At 40.0% G+C, this 26406-nt stretch overlaps 1 protein-coding gene and 1 pseudogene across 1 annotated transcript in view; one reads left to right on the top strand and one right to left on the bottom strand.

Moving 5' to 3' along the window:
- The window catches only part of FUT10 (fucosyltransferase 10), a 229838-nt gene that overhangs the window by 17822 nt on the left and 185610 nt on the right, over positions 1-26406 (bottom strand). The window lies entirely within an intron of this gene.
- On the top strand, positions 12382-12877 carry LOC110148192 (V-type proton ATPase subunit G 1 pseudogene; annotated as a pseudogene).

The following is a 26406-nucleotide window of genomic DNA, read 5'->3' as shown; positions in this document are numbered from 1 at the left end:
TGATGTGAAAAGCTAACTCATTTGAAAAGACCCTGATGCTGGGAAAGATTGAAGGCAGGGGAAGAAGGAGACAACAGAGGATGAGATGGTTGGATTGCATCACTGACTCGATGGACATGAGTTTGAGTAAACTCCAGGGGTTGGTGATGGACAGAGAGGGCTGGCGCACTGCAGTCCATGGGGTCACAAAGAGTCAGATATGATTGAGCAACTGAACTGAACTGATATCAAGTGATTTAGTCTATTCCTCCCTCTAGTAGCCTGATAATTACTCTTGAATTAGACAGCCAAAAAGCCCCTTAACTATATTTTATTTTAATGGACCCCTGCAGAAGTCCTCTGTGTTTTGCTGGAATTCTTACCATGTGCATCAAAACATGTTATGAAAAATAGCTCCACAGAGTTCAACAAACAGGTGGGACACTTTCAAGGCAAGTACCAAAAATCGTTATGCAATCTGGCTTAAGGAAAAGAATTCACTGGCTGTTTTGTGGAAATGTTTCGTATAAGTCTGAATCAAGTAAGAGTCTCCCCAAGTTGAGGGGACAGAACTGGGAGTCTGAGGAGGGTAAGGAGTTCACATGGCCAAGTACCAAAAAGGAGAGCATTTCGGAAACAGAGAGTTAACTTTCTGTTAGAAAGTTTCTGGACAGACAGGCTTTCCTTAAGTCCTCAGCTGAACATTCATTAGCACAAGCCATGAGGAAAATATTTGAGTGCAACGAAAGCACCATTCTAATACATCAGGATAATCCCCAGTACTCATATATTGTGGTGGTGGTGGTGGTTAGTCGCCCAGTCGTGTCTGACTCTTTGCAATCCCATGGACTGCAGCACACCAGGCCTCATCCATCACCAACTCCCAGAGCTTCCTCAAACTCATGTCCATTGAGTCGGTGATGCAATCCAACCATCTCATCCTCTGTTGTCCCCTTCTCCTCCTGCCTTCAACCTTTCCCAGCATCAGGGTCTTTTCAAATGAGTCAGCTCTTCAAATCAGGTGGCCAAAGTATTGGAGTTTCAGCTTCAACATCAGTCCTTCCAATGAATATTCAGGACTGATTTCCTGTCGGACGGACTGGTTGGATTTCCTTGCAGTCCAAGGGACTCTCAAGAGTCTTCTCCAACAACGCAGTTTAAAAGCATCAATTCTTCAGCACTCAGCTTTCTTTATAGTCCAACTCTCACATTCATACATGATTACTGGAAAAACCATAGCTTTGACTAGATGGACTTTTGTTGGCAAAGTAATGTCTCTACTTTTTACTATGCTGTCTAGGTTGATCATAGCTTTTCTTCCAAGGAGCAAGTGTCTTTTAAATTAATAGCTGCAGTCACCATCTGCAGTGATTTTGGAGCCCCAAAAAATAAAGTCACTGTTTCCATTGTTTCCCCATCTATTTGCCGTGAAGTGATTGGACTGGATGACAGGATGTCAAGTCTTCTGAATGTTGACTTTTAAGACAACTGTTTCACTCTCCTCTTTCACTTTCATCAAGAGGCTCTTTATTTCTTCTTCAACTTCTGCCATTAGGGTGGTGTCATCTGCATATCTGAGGTTATTGATATTTCTCCTGGCAATCTTGATTCCAGCTTGTGCTTCATCCAGCCCAGCATTTCATATGATGTACTCTGCATATCAGTTAAATAAGCAGGGTGACAATATACAGCCTTGATGTACTCCTTCCCTGATTTGGAACCAGCCTGTTGTTCCATGTCCAATTCTAACTGTTGCTTCTTGACCTGCATACAGATTTCTCAGGAGGCAGGTAAGGTGGTCTGGTATTCCCATCTCTTGAAGAATTTTCCACAGTTTGTTGTGATCCACACAGTAAAAGGCTTTGGCATAGTCAATAAGGCAGAAATAGATGTTTTTCTAGAATTCTCTTGCTTTTTTGATGATGCAGCAGATGTTGGCAATTTGATCTCTGGTTCCTCTGCCTTTTCTAAAACCAGCTTGAACATCTGGAAGTTCACAGTTCATGTACTGTTGACGCCTGGCTTGGAGAATTTTGAGTGTCACTTTCTAGTGTGTGAGATGAGTGCAATTATGCAGTAGTTTAAACATTCTTTGGCATTGCTTTTCTTTGGGACTGGAAAGAAAACTGACCTTTTCCAGTCCTGTGGCCACTGCTGAGTTTTCCAAATTTGCTGGCATGTTGAGTGCAGCACTTTCACACATCATCTTTTAGGATTTGAAATAGCTCAACCGGAATTCCATCACCTCCACTAGCTTTGTTCGTAGTGATGTTTCCTAAGGCCCACTTGACCTCACACTCCAGGATTTCTGGCTCTAGGTGAGTGATCATACCATTGTGGTTATCTGGGTCATGAAGATTTTTTTGTATAGTTATTCTGTGTATTCTTGCCACCTCTTCTTAATATCTTCTGCTTCTGTTAGGTCCATACCATTTCTATTACTCTCATTATGTAAATATGTGTGCATATATGTCAAAATTGAAACTTTTACAAAAGACACAGAGGAACTGTTGATGACAATCAATCTCTTTCCTAAGTCTAGGTCGAAAGGGAGACTCATACTTTTTAGGACTGTTTGACTTTCATTATGTGCTGCAGTATTTTAATAATAATGATACTAAGGATATTAATGCTTTCCCTGGTGGCTCAGATGGTAAAGAATTTGCCCGCAATGCGGGAGACCTGGATTCGATCCCTGGGTTGGGAAGATCCCCTGGAGAAGGGCATGACAACCCACTCCAGTATTCTTAGCTGGAGAATTCCATAGACAGGGGAATCTGGTGGGCTACAGTCCCTGGGGTTGCAAAAAGTCGGACACGACTGAACAACTAAGCACCGCACACAATGATATTAATAAGTTACCTCCACTAATAACAATTTTTGTATACTTAGAACAACCAAAAAAGATGGCAGGACACTTAACATTCACACATACAACTCTCAAAAAAGAGGGTCCAATTTAAGGAAACTGGTTGTGTTTTATGCTTTTTTGTTTTTTAAAACAATGACTGCTCGAAAAGATTCTCTGTTCAGCAACCTAAAAGTGCTGAAATTCTAACATATAGGTTTTTCTCTTTTAGTCTTAGAAAAAGTATAATATGGGATACTGTCTGAAAGCCTGTGGATACTATAAAGTGACAGGGCTTAAGAATTCTTACAGCATTTTTTTCCCTAGTCTCCTTCTGTAGCTCTTTGGAAAACTGACAGCAATTATTAGTCCTTTGCCAAAAATACCAATGAATTCAAGTCACTTCTGTTGCATAGTCCAACAGTTTATCTTCCAGATTTCCTTGTATTCTAAACCATGCCAGATTTTTATCTAATTAATAGGTCCAATGACACAAATTTGCTAATCTAAGCTGTGATGATATATATGACAATTCCTAAAGCAAATTATATTTTCTGCATTGAACTTTTCTTATTGGATTTTTTAAATCGCCTTTTCAAACCACACTATATTCACAGGTTGCAGCATTTTATTTTCTTAACTTACAATTCCATCTAAAGTGCCTCTACTTGAAAGTGAGAATTGTATGTGTGTTTCTTTGATTAGAAATATTAATCTTTCTGAGAAGAATTCAGTTCTCCTACCTAGCAGTAAAATACCACTTACAATGCATTTAATTTAAAACCTATTAGCTGAAAACATGTTTGCTGGCAGCTAACATTTTCTCAAAAAGAAGATAATCTCTTATTTAATTACTTGGGAAAAAATGGTTATTCAGAAAACATTCTAATTGGAATTTTAATAGCAGTTAACTGACAACTCGCCCAAGAAAAACAGATCCAATTATAGTAATAATTATCCAAGAATAAAAAAATTTTTAAACAGGTTTTGAGTCCAATATAGACACTGAGTTTCATCTTTTTTTAGGTGTCCTAATTAACTTAGGTAGAAAAAATATTGATCAATGACAGATAACCAGAGAAAGAAAAGGGGTGTAAACTGCTAGTCAGATGAACTTGAACTTGGATTTGATTCCCAACTCTGATACATACTAATAATTTGACCTTGGGCTATAATCTATAAAATTGTATTAGCAATAATTATGTATTTTTTCTACAAGACTTTTGGGAAGATGCTATTTGTGGACTTAGTTCATAATAAGGACTCAACCATAGCCATACATTATTCTTAGTAAGAATAAAGAGCCTATTTTAGTTTGTAAGAAAAAACACACATATATAACCTTTGGTAACAGTAATTTATTGTGAGAGAAAACAAAAATCATCGCAGCAACCATGTAGTTATCCTGCACTGTGGACTATTAAGACTAGGATAGATATCAGACCTTGTGTTAAACCAAAATAATAGCTCAATCTTTTGAGACACAACCTAAGGTCTAGGCGCCCTCTTTTTTTGTTGGCATTTATGCTTTCCAAGAGAGAAGATCCAAGCAGCTCAATTAGTTACTATCCAGTATGAAACAAGATACTGGGTCAAAGTTCTTGCTCAACAGCACCTTGATTTTCCACCTAAATGTGAACACTGGTTCCCTGACCCCATCAGTGAAAACCAGAGGGTGAGGAATATAACCACTGATTAATCATCACACAGGCTACGCCATGGCAACTTTAATCAGAAAGAAGGGGAAGGGGGCTTCTCTGCCTGGTGGCTCAGGGGTAAAGAATCCGCCTGCCAATACAGGAGACGTGGGTGCGATCCCTGGTCTGGGAAGATCCCTACATGTCTCGGGGCAACCAAGGCCGTGTGCCACAACTACTGAGCTGGTGCTCTAGATCCAAGAGCGGCAGCTACGAAGCCCACGCAGCTTCTGCCAGGACAGAAGCCCACGGCCCTAGAGCCTGTGTTCCACACCAAGAGAGGCCACCAGAATGAGGAGCCCGATACCGCAACCTAGAGAGTAGCACCCCCACATGCCACAACTAGAGAAAGCCCGTGTACGGCAGTGAAGACCCAGCACAGCCACAAATTAAATAAATAAATAAATAAATAAAACGATGAAGAAGAAAAAAAGCAGGGGCGGGGGAGTGACCCCATGAACTGTACAGTCCATGGAATTCTCCAGGCCAGAATACTGGAGTGGGTAGCCTATCCCTTCTCCAGGGGATTTCCCCAACCCAGGAATCAAACCGGGGTCTCCTGCATTGCAAGCAGATTCTTTACCAACTGAGCTATCAGGGAAGCCAAAAATAAAATAATTAAATAAATAAAATTATTTTTTTAAAGGGAGGGGGTAGTGTTATTTTCCCCAGAAGACTGTGGACACTACCAGAACATAAACCTTCATGGAAATATCTCTAGTACAAAGGTCCAGCTGGAAAGTTTACAAATGCAATTACACAGTACGTAGGAGTTGCCCATAATTAGTTCCTCTGAGTTTCCTCTTCCTGCACAGTGGCCTAAAACTCTCAGTAAGTTAGCTGGGGCACTCATAACGTTCAGTTTGTACTCTCTTAGGGACCACTGCCTTGTGCTGTCTGAACTCCAATTTCTATGTATCGTTGTATTTTGTCTTTTTTTTTTTTTAGGTGGTAGGGGGGCTGTTTTAGTCAAGAGGATGAATCTGTTCCTGTTACTCCATACTGTCCAAAAAAAGTCAGCCCAGTCTATTGGATAAAAATGTTCTAAAAAGATAAAAATCTCAAAAGTATGAGGGGGACAAAAGGATGCCGAGTTGATGTAGAAATTCTCAATGGAGGTTAAATCTTAGATAAATTGGTGTTAAATCAATTGGTTTAGGGCAAAACCATCTGTTTCTAAGTTTTCATTTAAGCTATCATTTTTTTCTATCTGAAAATGATAGCTGCATCCCAGGAAACAGTCAAGGGCTAACAGGAACTTCAGTCAGACCATAAAAAATAGCAGCTCATCCCATGGTTGACTGAATGCTGCATTATTCCAGGTCTCTCTCACACAGGGCCCAAGAGATCTAAATGAATTGCAGGTGCCAATATGATGGCAAGTCCCGCAGAATCTTCCATTTGTCAAATGTGTCAAGTAGACCACAATGCAGAAAGGAGAGTGTACGGATAATCCAAAGAAATGAAATGACTGAATTCCATACAAGTAAAAGCTTCTATAAAGTTTAACTGTGATTAAGACACAAATCTAGACTATCTCCATCTCTGCAAAAGAGCCACAGGAAATTCTACTGATATTTGGTTTCTAGAGGCAAAATACTAGTAATCTATAACCCCAAGAAAAATATAAACAAGTGTCCACAGGTCAGAACTGCTTCCTTGTCTCCTTCCTGGACAAAGAGCTCTGCACAAGAGTTGTAGCATCCATTCTGCCATTATTATTGCAGTCACGTGTTCAACAATGGCCCATCAGACCCTCCACTACATGCTGGAGATACAATTACAACCACGACATTCCTTGCATATTTTTCTGTTTTTCCCAAACCCATGGGAAAGATAGCCTGCCAGGCCTGCCTAATAAGACAAATTCCTAGAGTTTATGGAGAAGTTAAGTCCCATGTTGTTCAGGTATTCTTTTGAAAGTCTTGTTTAAAAATAATAAAAAGCTACCGAGAGTAGAGGTATTGCTCTACTCTCTCTCCAGTCATTGTTGAGCTGTCAACTTAGAAACGTTCAGCACCTCTCCTTGGACAGCTGCCCTCTCCCCATAATTCATCCTCACAGTGTTCATTGGAAGGACTCATGTTGAAGCTGAAACTCCAATACTTTGGCCACCTGATGCAAAGAGCTGACTCATTTGAAAAGACCCTGATGCTGGGAAAGATTGAGGGCAGGAGGAGAAGGGGATGACAAAGGATGAGATGGTTGGATGGCATCACCGACTCAATGGACATGAGTTTGGGTGAACTCCAGGAGTTGGTGACGGACAGGGAGGCCTGGTGTGCTGCGGTTCATGGGGTTGCAAAGAGTCGGACACGACTGACTGACTGAACTAAACTGAACTGCCCAGTGATAAGGGCACAGCTTCAAAAGTGGTCTCCTGGACTCTCTAGTCTCCATCTTCTTCACCAACATCTTTACTTTTTCCCCACTCTCAAGGAAAATATGCACACCCTGAGTCCCTCCACTTCTTTTCTCTCTCACCCTTAATAGAAAACTATCACCTTTATTTTACTGAGCTTCCCTGGTGGCTCAGCTGTAAAGAATCTGCCTGCTGATGCAGGAGATGCGGGTTGATCCCTGGGTTGGGAAGAGTCCCAAGAGATGGAAATGGCAACCCACTCCAATATTCCTGCCTGGGAAACTCTATGGACAGAGGAGTCTGGCAGGCTACGGTCCATGAGATCTCAAAGAGTCGGAAACATCTGAGCAACTAAACAACAACAATTTGTATTATAATTGCAGCATTATCATTTTTGAAGATTTCATAAAGCAAATATAACTTCACCTACATTTTGAGTTAAGTGAATTGAGTAGATTGCTCCTGCAACCTGAGTCAGTGGGAAAACCTGCCCAACGTTTCAAAACCGTAATTCACAATGAACCTTTGTAAGCCAACCTCTTGCCAGCTGAGGATGCTCTGTGTCTATATAAACAGTCCTCCTTACACAATCCCTATGTGCTTGCCCTTGTATGTCTCATGAATATGGGGAAGCATGCTGTGGTCAGGTCAAGAAAGGAATGAGTAAGCAATCCTGAAAGAAGGAACACACTGTAAGGGAGACTTGCACATTTGAGCAAAATCAGAGACAGCTTATTAACAGGCTTCCTTCAATGAAATAAATTATAAAGCCTCTGAGGTTTTAAAAGTGAACAGCTCTAGAAAGAAATTATAATTAAATAAGTCCAGAATATCTCACCTGTTTGTTTCCCTCCTTGAACTAAGCTGTTCCATAGCATAGCCACTGGACACTTGTGGCCATTTAAATTAAAGCTAAAAAAAATTTAGGATTTAGTTTCTCAGTGATGCTAGTCATATTTCAAAAAATCCGTGGTTAGTCAGTGGTCATTTCAGTTCAATTCAGTTCAGTCGCTCAGTCGTGTCCATGAAATTAAAAGATGCTTACTCCTTGGAAGGCAAGTTATGACCAATCTAGACAGCATATTGAAAAGCAGAGACATTTGTTTGCCAACAAAGGTCCATCTAGTCAAAGCTATGGTTTTTCCAGTGGTCATGTATGGATGTGAGAGTTGGACTATAAAGAAAGCTGAGCGCCAAAGAATTGATGCTTTTGAACTGTGGTGTTAGAGAAGACTCTTGAGAGTCCCTTGGATTGCAAGGAGATCCAACCAGTCCATCCTAAAGGAAATCAGTTCTGAATATTCATTAATGAATGGTGAATTCATTAATGAATCACCATCTGCAGTGATTTTGGAGCCCAGAAAAATAAAGTCAGCCACTGTTTCCCCATCTATTTGCCATGAAGTGATGGGACTGGATGCTATGATCTTAGTTTTCTGAATGTTGAGCTTTAAACCAACTTTTTCATTCTCCTGTTTCACTTTCATCAAGAGGCTCTTTAGTTCCTCTTCACTTTCTGCCATAAGAGTGGTGTCATCTGCATATCTAAGGTTATTGATATTTCTCCTGGCAATCTTGATTCCAGCTTGCGCTTCCTCCAGCCCAGCGTTTCTCATGATGTATTCTGCATATAAGTTAAATAAGCAGGGTGACAATATACAGCCTTGATGTACTCCTTTTCTTATTTGGAACTAGTCTGTTGGTCCATGTCCAATTCTAACTGTTGCTTCCTGACCTGCATACAGGTTTCTCAAGAGGCAGGTCAGGTGGTCTAGTATTCCCATCTCTTTCAGAATTTTCCACAGTTCATTGGTCAGTGGCTACCATATTGGACAACACAGGTATAGAACATCTCAATCATCAGAGAAAGTCCAATTAAACAGCCCTGCTCTAGAATTCTTGCCTGATTATGAACTTTTTCAAGCTCACCAATTGCCTAAACATGGACAAAAAGACTTTATTAAGCAGAGACCAGAAAATGATGTCAAAGAAGCTCATTCAATACTAAAGGAAAAAGAAAGAGAACTTATTGTAGACCATAACAAAGGAATAAAGAGAGTCACCTTCAAAGTAAAGTTTTCTGATATTTCAAGTTAAAAAAAAAAGAAGGTTGATACAACTTCAGAGATCCTGGCTTCCTTTCCTACCCTGAAGAGTGAGTTCCCTCTACCTGGGCCCCTCTGAGCTAATGTATACCAAAATTTTTTTCTGACCCCTACATAAGCACCACAAAGTTCATTTCTTATGGCCTCTGCATTTTTCCTGTTATCACAGGCAACTGACAAAAAGGCCAGTTTCAACTTATCTGTCTACAGTGCACAACCTCGTCCACAGTTTTACCTGAATCTTATCAACTGAGGTTGTTAGAATTCTACCTAGTAATTCATAATCCTGTTTCAGGTACAGAATCATTGCAAAAATGATTCTCATCCCACAGGAGTGAGATCACCAAAATCTTTATAAGCTGCTGTATATTGTCAAAAATTCATTCAAGTAATTCCAATATGCCTCTCTGGAAAGAAAAACTCACATCTTCATTAAGAATTGAAGTTTACTTTAATTGAAGTCTACTATGAAGTTTCTTACTACACTACTCTAAAAGTTCTAATCCTTCCATCATTCCTAGATTATCAGTTTTTCTCTGAAACATTTTGTTAGCATACTTATAAAAGTTCTATCCCAGCTTATAGGGAATTCATTTTGTACATGGACAACCCCATATGTAATAAAATTACCATATAACTAGTATAACTAATTTTTAAATAAAAATCATTTCAGTAATCCCATATGGATAAAAAACAAAACAGCTTTCATATGCCTCTTTTCTTTCTGAATCCACCTGCATTGAATTTGAAACTTTCAGTACTAAGACTCTGTACTGAGTGCCAGGTAGAAGTCAATGGACAGCAAAGGGCCAAATGAGAAAAAGAAAAACCATGAAGACTATAGAAGACCCAATCATGGTAAATGCATGTGTCTGGGTTAGCACAAAGAGAATTATGTGAAATTGTTTCTACTAAATTGAGTCACCTATGATAACAGTCCCTTATCAATGAGGACATGTGTTGGTACCAAAATGAAAATAGAGAAAGTTCTTTAGGTTGTAAAGGAATATTAACAAAGTGTTCACCATGTTTAATTTATGTCACTGATGGAACTCACACAGACCTATTTATATCCTTTGAGGTTTGCTATTGACAAGGAAGGTAATAAACCTTGACATCACCTTTTTTCCCACCTTTTTATTAATGAAAATTTGAGAAGGATGCCAAGGAATTTAATATGGCCCAAAGTAAAAAAAAAAAATTAAGTTTATTTCAAAGCTTCTCTTTGACATTTAGCTAACTAAAGGTGTCAACAGGAGTACATGCATATGTGTCTGGCAGATCAATGAAGGGGGGCTGTGAGACCCCAAAACCTAGCCATCATCTGCAAACAGAAGATGGATGTCAGAGATTTTTTTGCATGATAATAGAAAACATTGTTTTCAAAGTGGAGACAATGGATAAAAGAATCTATACAGAATACGGTGTGTTTAGAAAATGTTTCTCCTCCTCCCCCCCCCCCCCAAAAAAAAGAAGGGAAAGAAAATCTTTCTCTTATTTTGGAGTAAGGCTGAATTGCTTCTAAGAATTATTATTTGTCTTTAAGAGATGAGTATGCTTGCATACTGCATGATTCCACTTACACAATACTCTCAAAAGAACAGAATTGTGATGGGGAATCAGTCCAGAGTTGCTAAGGACAGTATTTCGAGGAAAGTGTGACTGCAAAGTGGAAGCAAAGCGAGCTTCTTTGGCGTGCTGAAAGGTTTGTGTCCTGATTGTGGTGGTGGAGGCACAAACCCATACATGAGATCAAATTTTGTAGAACTGTTTACACTTTTTAAAATGTAAATAAGAACTGAAAGTGAAAGTGTTAGTTGCTCTGTCATGTCTGATTCTTTGCACGACCCCATGGATAGTACCCCAACAGGCTCCTCTGTCCATGGGATTCTCCAGGCAAGGATACTGGAGTAGGTTGTCATTCCTTTCTCCAGGGCGTCTTCCCGACCCGGAGATGGAACTCAGGTCCCCTGCACTACAGGCAGATTCTTTACCGCCTGAGCCACCAGGGTGAAGTCCAAATAAAGTCCGTAGTTGAATCAGTAATTTTATCAGTTTCCTGTGTTTGATAGTTATTCTATGATTTGTAAGTTATTATCATTAGGAGAATCTGGGTGAAGGATATATGGGAACTCTATTTTCTGCTTTTGCAAATTCTATGTGAGTCTAAGATTTTTTTTAAGAAAGATTAAAAGAGTCTAAACTAAAAATATATAGGAATTCCTAGTAGATTCTTGCAAATTTTCTGTCAGTTCTAAATTATATCAAAATGTAAAAGTTAACATAAAGGATGTTGGCTTGCTTATAACCTCTACAGAATCAGGCTCTGGGACATGCAGCCAGACATAAAGCCCAAAAAATGCCACAGATGGTCCAAGACATCACTGTTCATCACTGTACATGACTCTTGACACTTCCAAGATTGCCACCACAAACACTGCACACCCGCCACCGCCATAAGCACCACTGACAGTTTCCTTTGGGATCTGCCTCCACAGATCTGTAACTGCCTCCGCAGCTCCCCAGAAGAGCTTCTGAGTAACACTTCTTCACAGAAGCAGTTCCTGACTCAGTTGGTGTATGTGATGGATGAAGCCAAGGGCACGTCATAGAGCCCTAACTGCAAAGGATGATGGGAATGTGATTATCTTAGCATACTTCCATGGAGAGAAGCAGGTTCTGTCTCCAAGCGTGTGTGATTCTTCAAACATAGAAAGGAGATTCCAAGACTTGGTTATCCAAAAAATGACAAAGACCTATTACAAATAATAAATGGAAGCATGGACTTTCGCACATCCTTCTGCTAAGACCAGCTGATTCAAATTCTTAGCCCTACTGAGAAGTAACCAATGATGTTCAGGGTAACCAATGATGCCAGGAGCCTAGGAAATAACAAGAGGCAATGGTCTCTCAACTAAGGGCTGGATGTGGAACAAATCTCTTTTCTTTCCTAAATATATTTGGGGAGGCAGCTGATTCTTAACAGGGACACAGGGGTTATTTGTGTGTATAATGAACATGTGTTTAATATGCTGAATAGGAAAAGTTATTTTCTCACCCTTAAATAAATCCAGGGCTTCCCAGGTATGGTAGTAGTAAAAAATTTGCCTGCCAATGCAGGGGATGCAGGAGACAGGGGTTCAGTCCCTGGGTCAGGAAGATCCCCTGGAGGAGGGATGGCAATCAGCTCCACTATTTTTGCCTAGAAAGTTCCACGGGCAGTCGCAGGGCGCCCAGCGCAGTCAGCTGACGCTGCGTCATGGAGGTCACGTGACGCTGGGCGGGGCGACGGGCGCAAGCGCAGATCGTGCGCGTCTGGACCAGCTGACCCGAGGGGTAGATTCGGCTGAGCAGGCCGTCGTCTGCCGCCTCGGAGTCGCCTCCCCTGGCGCCGTCGCCATAGCCATGGCCAGTCAGTCGCAGGGCATCCAGCAGCTGCTCCAGGCGGAGAAACAGACCGCCGAGAAGGCGTCCGAGGCCCGCAAGCGAAAGAACCGGAGGTTGAAGCAGGCCAAGGAAGAAGCCCAGGCTGAAATTGAACAGTACCGCCTGCAGAGAGAGAAGGAGCTCAAGGCCAAGGAAGCTGCGGCTCTGGGATCCCATGGCAGTGGCAGCACTGAAGTAGAGAAGGACACCCAGGAGAAGATGACCATCCTTCAGACCTACTTCCGGCAGAATAGGGATGAAGTCTTGGATAACCTCTTGGCCTTTGTCTGCGACATCCGGCCAGAAATCCATGAGAACTACCGCATAAATGGATAGAGGGAGAAGAAAAGTGCCTGTTCCGCAGATTGGCGTTTTGAATGCCTTCATGGAACGTGAGGTTTCATTTAGCAAGGCTTGAGTTATATCTTATGAAAAGGCATTAAATTATTTCTGTACATTATATAGTAGGTCCCTTCACTTTTTGCGGAATCGAAAACATAGATTCTTTGTACAGGCTTAGAGCTTATCCAAAGATTGTATCTTTTTACCTCATATTTCTTAGAAATTTAGTGGATATATGTTGTGTGTTTTCTATGCCTTTTCACTCAAGCAGCATATTATCAACACTGACTTTTTCTTTCTTAGATAGTTTTTAAAAACCCGATTTTCTTAAGAAAGAAAGGGATTAAAATGTTTTTTTCCCTAAATCTTTCTTGAAGGTCAGGGGCTTTATCTATGAAAAAGTAGTAAATAGTTATTTGTGACCCGCATGAAACAGCAGTCAGCCTTAAAATAGTCTTTTCCAGCCAAGGATTAGAATAATGGGTCCTAATGTTGGGCTGCTCTTAGTTTCTCTTATCCAAACTTACTAGATGGTAGAGTTCACTAACTTGTTACATGTTACTACTTGGTGTACTGATATTGTACTGATAATCACTGAAAAGTAAAGACTGTTGCGTTCCTTCCAAAAAAAAAAAGAAAGTTCCATGGGCAGAGGAGCATGACGGACCACAGCCCATGAGGTCGCACAGAGTCGGACACAACTAAGCAACTGAGCGCGCACTCATGCGTGAGCGACTGATCACAGGGCAAATAAAGACAACTTTCAGATCTCCAGCACAGAAGGTCAGACTTCATCTAACATTTGTCTTTTGCTGCTTGGATAATTAGTAACAAGTATACTCAAGAAATGGTAAGAAAGTAAGAAACAAGATCACTAGAACTTAAGATGTGAGACAAAAAGAAACAGCTTACCTAAGAAACTAAGACTTAAAGGGGCAATGCATAATATCCGTAATGGTAGCACTGTGTGGCAAAATTGAAGGAATAGTGTTTGTTTTGCAAATACAAATGGGCTATATGAAAATTATTCATGCTTAATGTCATTGAAACACCCTTGGTCCCTAATACAGATATGACCTCACTGAATGCAAATCCCATAATACTGGAGTATTCAGCAATGAATATACTGTCATTGATCTTTCTTAATTATTTTAGGCAAAATAATTAAGATTATTATTTTAATTATTAAAATAATAATTTCATTATTATTTTAGGCAAATGGTCGTAATTATTTTAGGCAAATGAGTTAATTTTACCAAGATGGTGATAAATCATTACTGCCATGCATTATCAAATAATTAATATTTTAAAATAAATATTATGTCTCAATTTGTTTTTTCCTTCTTGGACTAAAGATAGTATCCCACTGAGAAACTACCTAAGGGGAATTTTGACTCTGAGTGCTTCTATCGAGAACATATTTAAATAATACACAAGTCAACTTTCCAATTAATTTACTGTTATAGTGCTATCCAGATACACTTTATCTTTTAGAATTTTCCAAGAATATCTGCCATAGGTATTTGACTCTGCAATTTCTTTTAAAAGTAAGTTCTGTTATTGTTAGTGGATCCCAAGGAGAAATAAACTACTATTTAAATTACAGAACTTTTTAGGCAGCATATAAATCATTGGATTTGCAAGGTACTTTGATTACTTTTTATTTAATAGCCTAAATGAGGATATTTCATTACTTCCTGAAAAGAATATTAAAGCTACACAAACTTAAAATTATTTAATTTAATTTGGGGGGGGGGGGTGATGCTTGCCAGTTGCCATAAATATCAGGTTTCTGTGCAGCCTGAATACAAAATCAGGAGGTTTAAATGAGAAGGTGGAGGTGTTGCTGAGGAAAAGCTCATGGCTAAATATAGGACAGGTGGACAGCCAGTGGAAGAATCTGGAATGGGAGTCTGTGATAAACCACACTCACAAGGCATCCTGGGTCTCCCAGCTAGGCAGCAGAAGAGAAGGAAGGATCCAGGGTTGGGTGATGGATTAAAGAACTATTAATAATTCAGTGAGTAAGCTGCTTTCCCTGGAGAGCAGGTATGTACCGAAAAGTCTTAATCTCCAAGACTGGAAGCAAGAACTCACTTGATTCTAATGTGGAAGGAGAAAGAACATGACAACAGGATGCTCTAAAAAAATCTCTAGATCCTAAGCCTTGGAGAGTTTCTCAGATATTCCTAGAGATGTATCTAGAGATATTTAACCAGAAGCTTGAGGTCCTAGGAACGAAGTTCCCTTCTTGAGCAGACAGAGGGCAAGCTTATTAGCCAACAGAACTTAGGCTGAAGGTTGGACTCCGGTCTCAGTGACAAACTGTACTGAAACCCAATAGCAAGGCTGTTAATAAATAGAGAAATCATATTTGAACGGAGATCACACATCTGTTAAATAGAATGCCTCAATTTTACATTATTTTTTTCTGTTCTTATTTTTTTACCTAATTATCTGAAAGCAAATACCAAAGCCTGACAATGTCTATATATGGGGCAAAGGGTCAACGTGATGTTTTTCCATGTTTTTTCTTTCTATCAGCTATCTTGTATTTAAGGAGAAAATTGCAAATGTTTGAAATAAATAAGTTCTAAAATAAAAGAAAACCAATAATGATAATTGGGTCCAAATACCAGCAGCTCCCTGATGCTGGGAAAGATCAAAGGAAGGAGGAGAAGGGGACGACAGAGGACGAGATGGTTGGATGGCATCACTGACTCAATGGACATGAGTCTGAGCAAACTCCGGGAGACGGTGAAGGACAGAAAAGCCTAGCGTGTTGCAGTCCATGTGGTTGCAAAGAGTCGGACACAACTGAGTGACTGAACCACACAGCAGCTCAGACACACAAGTGCAGAGAAAGAAAGCAGGAGTGATGAGGAGACCAACTGGATCTCAGATGGATACTCGGAGGCTCGCTCCAAAGTATACCAGGCATAAAATTCTAGATTTGTATATGCCACCAGGCCTGGTTCTTATTGACTCATGAACTGACTGATTTTCGTTGCTACTAAAAAAGGCAGGGATTCATGATATAGTTTTATTATTTAGTAATTCATATTAATTATTAGAGCATTTGAAAACTACACAAAAACATACAAAGAAAATAAATACCCCATAATTCTGCAACTCAGAGATGAAACCAACACCATTAAACTCTGGTATTTATTCTTTTAATGTATTTAATATTCTACATGCACACATACACAGATCTCATTATTGCAAAAATAGGAAAATCCATTGCATACTCTTTGTCAAATGATGACATTGTTGTGATTGTGTATTTAGTTGTCTTTCCTACTAAGGAGGCAGGAAAAATATCTTGCTTACCATCCATCGGTTTCCTACTTCCAAGCATAATACCTAGCACAGGAAGATAGAAATAATGCCTATATCTAAGTTTTTTAATTAATATGCCAAATTGCCCCGTGGCAGTTGTACCAACTTTAAAACCCACAAGCAATTACGTGAAATTCATTTCCCTTTCCGTCCTTCACAAAACTGCATCTTAGGACTTTTTAGAATCTTTGCCATATTGATGGGATAAATTGGTCGCTCATTTTTCTGTATTTGTATTGCTAAGCTATTAAGCTTGACTAATTTTCATAAGAGTCATTGAAATTTGCTAAATAAACATTACCCCTTCAATGATTTTGCCTTGATTCTGCCTTTGCCAGTATTGCTTATTGCCTCTTTAAAAGCTGAGTTAATGGTTTTATTTGTCCCTCTGTCAGCATCTCCTAAAAATAACGAGGCTTTTCAGGTAGCACCACTTTTTTTGTTCATTTCAGTCCAATGCTAGGACGGGGCATTGTGTATGTTGGGCATCTAATCTGTGTGCTGTGCTGGGGAATCCTTCTGACCCCTGGAGTAAATAAAAGCAGAGATGAAGGCAGCATTTTGGATAGGAAAATCATGAGTATTGGTAACAGCCAGAAAAGGATTCAAATCCTGGCTTCTCTGCTGATTCACTGAGTGACCTTAAACAAGGCAACTCAGGACCTGCCTGGTGGCCCAGTGGTTAAGACTCCGTACTCCCATTGTCGGGGGCAGAGGCTCAATCCCTAGTCAGGGAAGTGAGATCCCAGAGGCCACATGGTGGGGCCACAGGCAAAAACAAGACAAACAAAAAAACAAGGCAACTCCCATGACCCTCAAGTTCTCACTTAGGAGAGATAATGCCAATGTGTCTTGCATTGGTGGCTACAAGGATCAAATGATATAAAATATGTATAAGCACAATATAAATGTAGGCTATTGCTATTCTTGCTACTCCTTTCTTTGAGAATAAATATTACATCCATCACCTGTTTTGAGGCAAATTGGCAAAGACAGCTTTCTTGTCAAGGCTAAAAATAAAACACAAGAGAGACTTGGTGTTGCCTGGGAGAACATATATGGCTATTGAAGTTTGCACTTTCCCAGGAAGCTAATAAAGCGAAATAAGAACTTATTCCACTGACACCTTAATGTCATTCTCAGTCATAACCCAATTTGCTGCACTTGTCTTCCTACAGAAGTGGAAATTTGTGCTGCAAAGAGAAGCACATTCAACTCCTTCTCGAGGGTTATTGGAACACGGTGGCGGGGGGTGGGGGGGGTGTTCATTTACTGACAAGGAAAAGAAACCAAGGGCTGAAGGAAGGAAGTACTGGGAAAGAATCCTAAATGAGCTGGAGTAATTCCGAGCCTGGTTTTCCCATCTAAAATTTGAGAGCAAAAAAATAAATTAAAAAAATATATATATATCTTATATCCAGTCTTCCTCTACAGGCTAATTAAGACACGTGCCATTAACAAAGATCCTTACCCTCGGCTTCCTTGTCATTCAGGGATATTTCTAATTATTTCAGTCAGTAGTGCATTTCTCAAAATGTTTGCAACCAGATTATGATTATTTCATATTCACTTCAAAATAATTAGATATGTGTCTTACCTGAGGAGATAAGATTATTCTGAAGTCATTCGGTGGTATGCATTTCTCCTTATTCAAGACGGAGGGAATCACTCCAAAAAAATTTCAGACAAGAGTCAGTAAGTACAAGAGGTCATGTCCCAGAGGTAAATACAGAGGTCAAAACCAAAATATGTAAGTGGAAAATGTGGCAATCGTTACAGAGAAGCAGACAGAAGGAGGAACCAAGAAACAGAGCTCAACTGGATGATCTTGTTACTGTTGTTCAATCGCTAAGTCGTGTCCAACTCTTGGAGACCCCATGGCCTGCAGCGCGCCAGGCTTCCCTGTCTATCACCAGCTCCCGGAGCTGGCTCAAACTCATATCCACCGAGTCAGTGATGCCAGCCAACCATCTCATCTCTGTCACCCTCTTCTCCTCCTGCCTTCAATCTTTCTCAGCATCAGGGTCTTCTCTAATGATTCAGCTCAGGTGGCCAAAGTATTGGAGTTTCAGCTTCAGCATCAGTCCTTCCAATGAATATTCAGGGTTGATTTCCTTGATGATTAACTGCTTTGATCTTCATGCAGTCCAAGGGACTCTCAAGAGGCTTCTCCAGCACCACATTCGAAAGCATCAATTCTTCAGATGGTATAGAAACATTGCAAACCCAAGGGAGAAAATAGCAGAGTGAGAAGAGAGATAAGAGCTTAAAGAGCCCCTAGAAACAGTTCTCCAATTTCTAGGATGACGAGAAAAAGCTCATGGTTGTGACAGCTCATCAGTTTGAGAGGTTTAGACCCAGCACTCACATCTATCATCTGCACCTGTGCTGACAAGCAGAATAAAGATTCTATGGGATTGCTTATATACCTACATCAGAAGCCAGGCATCAGTGGAAATCTAAGAGACCATCTACAAAATTGTGTCCAATTTCCCAGAGGAAGGACAGATTTGGGGGTGGAAGAAAGGGTGATTCCCATGTAGGACACATAGTGCAACCCTCATCCAAGTGACTTTCTATCTTGGCTGCATATTAGAATCAACTGGGGAGCTTTAAAAAAATTCAGACAGTCAAGCACAATTAAAATAGGATCTCTGTAGGGAATCAAGCATCAGTATATTTTAAAACTCCCTAGGTTAATTCTACTGTGCAACCAAGTTTGACGATCACTGCCTTTTCATTAAACGTATGAAGCTGTGGGCCAGGGCTTTGTGACCTGGAGGAGAGGTGAAGGTCAAAACTAGAAAGCAAAGCCTATGTTCAGTGGTCAATTCAAGGCACCTGTTCCAAAGTGGATGCCGAGTAGAATAAACCCAGTAGGAGATGTTGTAGAGTGGACAGAAGTGATGCAGTCTGAAGAATTTCCCAAGATGCAGTGCATTTTCATGTGCCATCTATGTATACACGGTCACGAGAGCACATCCAGCAAAGGACCACCAGGCAGTTAGTACCCCCCCCTTGCCCTATTTTCTCAATGCATTTCATCTTTACTCGTCTGAGCTGAGACCCATCACACCGGACTCTGATTATTTACATGCTTGTCTTTCCTACTAGAGTAAACATTCTTTCTTGAATCAGAGACTATGATCTTTATTTTTTCATATCTTTGCCTACTTAGGATATTTTCCAGCTTAATAAATCTTTGTTGGTGAAGAAAAGGCAACCTTTCTGTACCTATATGGTTGATGGGAACGTCAATTTAAAAACTAAATCTAGAACTATCATATTATGCAGCAATCCCACTAGTTGGCATATATATACCCAGAGAAAACCATAATTCAAAAAGACACGTGCACTCCAGTATTTACTGCAGCATTATTTATAATAGCCATTATAAAGCATTCCAAATGTCCACCAACAGAGAAGATGTGGTACATATATACAATTGGATATTAGCCATAAAAAGGGACAAAACTGAGTCATTTGCAGAGACATGGATGGCCCTAGAGACTGTCATAGAGTGAAGTAAGTCAGAAAAAGAAAAACACAAGTATGTGGAATTTAGAAAAATGGCATAGATGATCTCTTTGGCAAAGCAGAAATAGAGACACAGACATAGAAAACAAATGTATGGATACCAAGGGGGAAAGCAGGTATGCGAAGAATTAGGAGATTGGGATTGACTTGTAAACACTACTGACACTATGTAAAAAATAGATAACTAATGAGAACCTACTGTATAACACGGGGAACTCTCCTCACATGCTCAGGGGTGAGAGCTTGGTTCCTAAATGGGAAGGACATTTTAAAAAGAGGAGAGATATATATACATATAGCTGATTCATTTTGCAGTACAGTAGAAACTAACACACATTGTAAAGCAACTACATACACTCCAATAACAACTGAAAAAAATCTTCGTTGAATAGGTGAGATTTATTTGTGTGTGTATCACTCACAGAGCTTTTGTATACCATGTTAAATACTCTTTCTCCTGTGATATTTATCAAATAAGAGATTTGAAACCCTTCAATCAAAGGCACAGAGGAACACACACCTTTCTCATTGAGAGGTCTGGAAAATCAAGAAAAATCCTTCCCTTTAAATACCTCAGCTCATAAAGGTAAACACATACCCTGTTACCAGAAGAGAAAACATTAAGTTCAGACAAGGCATTGTTTGATCTTATGCAAACCCAAAGCTTAAGAAGGAAGAGATTTTAATTCTAGTCTATGATTCATAATTAATTTATAAGGGAAAAGTTGCATTATTAAAAATGCCTCTAAAAAATCATCTGCTTCAGGAAGGTGGCTACATGATGTAAATGAAAGTTAACAGAGAAATTACTCTAGGTTCAAATGTTTTCCAAGGCTGCCTCAGTCATTTTTTAAGTTGTATTGGTGTTCTGTCAAATAAAACTAAGTGTGTTCATAAAAAGAAAGACCTGCTTACCTGGTTACTACTGTTAAATTCAAGTGTTTTAATAAAAGAGATTATGCATGTAGAGCAAAACTATACTATTGCAATCAACTAAAGTTCAGTCTACTCACTGATGTACTCAATATTTGTTGAGAATTCATCATTGGCATGTCCTTCCAGCCAGCATACATGCATTCAGATGAGTAGTTACTACATTTTATTATCAGTTTTTTTATATTGGATTCAACAGAAGATTGGCAAACAGACTAGACTTAGGTGGGACACAATTCAAGAATTCATTCATTCAATCATTCATTCAACAAATATGTACTGAGACCCTGTCTTGGTTCACACATTGTACTAATAGGAATACAGCCGTGGATAAGATAGGTGTGATCTCTGCTCGAATGGAGTTTACACTTAGTGAGAGTGTTGGGGAGTGAAAGATAGAAATTAAGTAAAATCACAAAGAAACCATTAAATGCAAGCTGTGGCAATAGCAATGAAGGGGAAAAAAAACAAGACTGTGACAAGCTGAGAGAGGCAACTAGTTCAGGAAAATCTGCTCAACAGAGGAACCACTTAAACAGAACACAGGCAAAAAATGGAGAGTGTGGGGAGATGCTGAGAAGGCAAGAAGGTATACTTCGGGGCCAGAGGCGGGGAGGTTAGAATGTGGCCAGTCACTACGTGCCTGCAGGATGAACAGAGAAAGATGTCTTAAGATTTATTATCAACAGAGATTAAGATGGGGATTAGGAGCCCAGGCCAGTTCAGGGCTTGGTTATCTTCAGAAACCAAGCCACTGAAGCACTGAGGCAAAGGGGAAGCCCAGCTCCAGTTACAGACTCAGTGAGCTTGATCAGAAATTTCAAACAGTGACAAATCTTTCTCCAAGACAGTGTCTCAGGAGAAACCATCCTGGACCTTAAAGAGACCAAATCTGTGAAGATTCTGATACCCTCATCTTGCCCTCATCCACACAGAGGCCCTCAGAGCCCAAGGTGGCCAAGAGCATCATGTCTCCTCTGCAGATCTGGAACTCAGCTGGGCATTCAAGTTCCCAGTTGGCTGGGAAAAGCTGGCCTTCCAGTTCCATGGACTCTTCCACTGGCTTCCTTTGGAGCCCACCATTAACCTCTCCTTTGGCCCTCCAGCAACCTGTGCGGGAATCCTGACATCAGGGCACTTAATGGTCTTCCAAACTAAAGGAAAAGAAGCTCCTAAGTGCTGAACTTGAAAAAAAACCCAAAACAACACAAATATGACAAGCCATAGAATGGCATCTTCAGTGCCCGTGTCTTTCAATAAGGGTTATTGTAAAGCATTCTGTAGAAACAAATGGGTGACGCTGGATGTGTTTGTCTGAGGGGATGGAGAAGTTTAATGTATTTGAATACACAGCTTTCAGCTTTCCTAAGCACCAAAGCACATTTTCTCAGGCTATATTTAGGCAGTGGGTTTCCATGTTTAAGGAATTATGAATTATTGAAAAGCACTTTGCAAAAACTTGGCAGCCATCCCAGAGCCGCAGTCTGAATCAGATTTTCTAAACTTCTAATATTTCTTCAGTGTAACCCTCTATGAAAGGAGTGCTTAAGAGAGATCAGAACACGAAATGGAGTGAGGATTTTGTCAAGAAATAGCCAAACCAAGAGAAATGGCAAAATCCAGAATATCAGACTAGCAGTGAGAAGACAGGTGTTCTGATTCCACTTTGACCACTTCAAAATATCAGATCAGGATGGTCCAGGGTTTGAGAATCTGCCTGCCAATGGAGGGGACACAGATTCAATCCCTGCTCCAGGAAGATCTCACTCGCTGCAGAGCAATTAAGCCCGTGTGCCCCAACCAGAGAGTTGCCAATGCTCTCTGCAACTAGAGAAAGTCTGTGCGCATGAAGACCCAGCGCAGCCAGAAATAAACAAATAAAGCTTTTATTTGTTTTAAATGCACATCCATTTTTAAAAAGTCCAGTCAATTTGAAAGATGTTCAGTTTAGTTCAGTCAATCAGTCGTGTCCGACTTTTTGCGACCCCATGAATCGCAGCACGCCAGGCCTCCCTGTCCATCACCAGCTCCCAGAGTTTACTCAAACTCATGTCCATCGAGTCGGTGATGCCATCCAGCCATCTCATCCTCTGTCGTCCCCTTCTCCTCCTGCCCCTAATCCTTCCCAGCATCAGGGTCTTTTCCAACAAGTCAACTCTTCGCATGAGGTGGCCAAAGTATTGGAGTTTCAGCTTCAGCATCAGTTCTTCCAATGAACACCCAGGACTGATCTCCTTTAGGATGGACTGGTTGGATCTCCTTGCAGTCCAAGGGACTCTCAAGAATCTTCTCCAATACCACAGTTCAAAAGGATCAATTCTTTGGTGCTCAGCTTTCTTCACAGTCCAACTCTCACATCCATACATGACCACTGGAAAAACCATAGCCAGATAGGACCAATTCTAAGGCCATGATTTTGAAGAAAATGGATTAAAAAATGATAATAATAAAATTCCCCTTTCCCTTTCCACTCAACTCTCTTCACTTACACATACTCTGATTTCATCAATGCTGCTTTTAAAAAACGAGCAAATCTGGTCCAGAAATAAAATAATGAATTAAATCTGAATCTGATTAGGTCTCTATATCCACTTTCTAGATGAAGAAAATACAGGGGACTGGAGAACATGTTAGAGGAAAACTACAGAAAGGAGATCAAGGAAATCCACGTGTGGGGCCCTTCTCTGGACAAAAGACTAGTTTTCCTGAAAACAACAAAAAATAGCAAGAAAAAAAAGAAAGAGATTGAGGTAAACCTAGAGCATTGGCTGTTTTTTAAAAGCAGCATTGATGAAATCAGAGTATGTGTAAGTGAAAATAAACCAACTAATTGCAAGATATAGACTTTATTGATATCCCAATTCAAACACACACTGGGAAAAAAAATGTGAGAGAATCAGAAATTTGAATCCTGCTGCATATTTGATAATATTAACAAAATACTAATATTTGAAGGGGCTTCCCTAGTGGCTCAGTGGTAAAGAATCCACCTGCCAAAGCAGGAGACACGGGTTCCCTCCATGATCCAGGAAGATCACACAAGTCACAGAGCAATGAAGCCCATGCACCACGACTATTAAGCCTGTGCTCTAGAGCCTGGAAGCTGCAACTACGGAGTCTTATGCAACAACGATTGAAGTCCACGCCACCTCAATGAGAAGCCCGCACGGTGCAACTAGAGAGTAGCCCCCACTTACTGCAACTAGAGAAAAGCCCATGCAGCAGTGAAATGCAGTACAGTCAAAATATTAAAAACAATAATAAGTTAAAATGCTAAGCATGTATTTCACAGGAATGGCCATAATGTTCTGTTAATACTAATGCCTGAAATAAACATAAAGAATTTTTTTTAAAAGAACATTCTTATCCTTTAAAGACGTATACTTATACGTGTATGGATAGAATTAAGCAATGTTTGATGTTTGCTTCATAAAAACACAGTGGTAAGGTTAGGGAGAAGACGGCATTGGCCACTGTGAGATAATAGAGAATAAATGTATTGGTCTCCGCTCCTGGTTTCTGACACAGAGCTCCTGAAACTCTTTTGCTAATCCTAGCAGCATCTCCTTCTAACATTTGTCTTTGATCCCCACCCTGGACACAGGGCTTCTAAGTCCCCTGTAAGTGTCTAAGTGATAAGAGCAGTAGGAGCATCTCTTGCTTTCCTGAGATGACCTTGGGTGAGCTCTTGGATGGCTCCAGAAAGATCAAAGCATGATCAGAAGCTTGGAATTTTCAGCCTTACCCCTAATCCTCCAGAGGGGAGAGGGGCAGGAAATGGAGTTAATAGTGGATCACGCCTACTTGGGGAAGCCTCCACAAAATCTCAATAATAAGGGCTCTGGAAGATTCTGTGATTTTTTGCTGTTGTTGTTGTTCAAAACTTCCCTACACTTTTCTATTGCATTGGGGGTCTATAAAAAGAAATCTATTATTACAGAAATTGCCCCGTATCTGATATTGCCCATTCCCACCTCTCAGGTCACTCTCTATTATAATTTTTTATTTGCTCCATAGTCATTACCACTATTTGAAGCTATTTCCTTAGTTGTCTCTTCACTGTCTCTTTGAACAGAATATAATTCCATGAAAGCACAAACATCTCCTTTTCTCTTTATATCTCCCTTGCCTGTGACGGTGCATAACACAAAACAGGCCTTCAGATATATTTATTGAATAAATAAACAAATGAGAAATTGAGAAATAAGCAAGGAATTATTCATGCATCCATACAATAGAATGCTTGACCCAAGGTGCTAATGATAAATGTCATAATTATGGCAACTACACATCCCAAATTTTCTGGAACCATTTTGATTATTCTGTTCTCTTAATTATACTTGTGCTTGTCAGACCATTTGTCCTAAGCTTTGATTCATATACTTATGTACAAATTATGCGTGAACATAGATGAGAAAACAATGAATCATCCTTGAGGGATTGTTAAGAATGGGAAAAACAAGAGTGATGGTAGGAGCTGTCAGGAAACAAGAAGTAAAGGCTTGAAGGCAGATAAAATAGCTGGTCAAGGACACAGCAGGGGGAAGTCAAGAGGCATTCATGGGTGAGCATTCCAGTAATTAAAGAATGCAATGTATATTGCATTTAGCACTGAGAATTGTGAATTAGAAAGATGCGTGTTGATCAGGTTGTAGGAAACAAATTCAAAGCTAAGGAATTTATACATTTTGTTATAGGAGGTGTGGAGGCATTAAAGGTTTTCAGCGGCGGGGGAAGGTGACACAATCAAATTTATGACACAGGAAGAACACGCCGGTGGCAACACCATGAATTAATTAGAAGGGAAAGAGAAGCTTTTATTAATAATGGTCCTTCTCGCCATTCTAAAACAACTTGTGCCAAACTAGCCTACGAATATTTCATGGACAGCATTTTTAATAGAACCAGCAGAGTCAGCACCCATTTCCCAAATCAGATGACAGAATAGATTCTAAATTTTAGTCGTTAGCTTTGGCTGCCCCAATTTTTTTATGCTAAAGAATAAAAATCACAGGAGTTGCATTAATTTCCTCAATAAAGTGGATGTTTAAATTGATTGAGAGTGATGTTCATTTTCTGCCAAACAATATCAACCTCCTCTTCTAATTCAATATTTCTGAAATGCTTCTGAGGAATTTTGTGTGCCAGTTTCTGTACTTGACCTACACCAAGAAATAAGTTTAGTTGGTTAGGTGAAAACTGTATTAGGAAATATCACTATCTAGTCTTGGCTTGCCGCCTTTCCTAGTTAAGGGGAATATATCTGCATGGTAAAGCTATGTCTATTCAGACCAAGATAAAGGGAGAAATTTGTCTTCTTCTTTTGTTAGTTTAATAAATCTCAAATCTTTGGCATGGACTTTCCTATCTGGATTAGATATTGATCAACTAAAGTGGTAAATTGGCCCATCTCCCTTTGAACGGGTAATAGCTCTGTCTGCGAGTATCATTTGATTCTCCTTGAATGATTAAAGAATGGCTCCCCTGACAAGGTAAACCACACTTTATTGAAAGAGTGCAGGTTAGTTAAAAGGACATGACTTTGGGGTCAAATATGCCTCAATTCAAATCCCTTCTGTGTTACTTATTACTTGAGCAATATTCATTCAATATTTCTCAACATGGTTGAGAACTATTTTATGTCAATTCTTGGTCTAGACACTGTGTGTGTGTCTGTGTGTTAGTCGCTCAGTCGTGTCCAACTCTTCGTGACCCCATGGACTGTAGCCTGCCAGGCTCTTCTGTCCATGGAATTCTCCAGGCAAGAACAGTGGAGTAGTCTAGACACCAAGGGCTGAAAACTCTTCCAGGAAGATGTCAGAAGTCTAGTAAGAG

Source organism: Odocoileus virginianus, chromosome 32 (genome assembly GCF_023699985.2).
Source record: "Odocoileus virginianus isolate 20LAN1187 ecotype Illinois chromosome 32, Ovbor_1.2, whole genome shotgun sequence".
In the NCBI taxonomy this organism is placed as follows: Eukaryota; Metazoa; Chordata; class Mammalia; order Artiodactyla; family Cervidae; genus Odocoileus; species Odocoileus virginianus.
The sequence above is the reverse complement of the archived record's forward strand: the minus strand, read 5'-3'. Positions and strand labels throughout refer to the sequence as shown.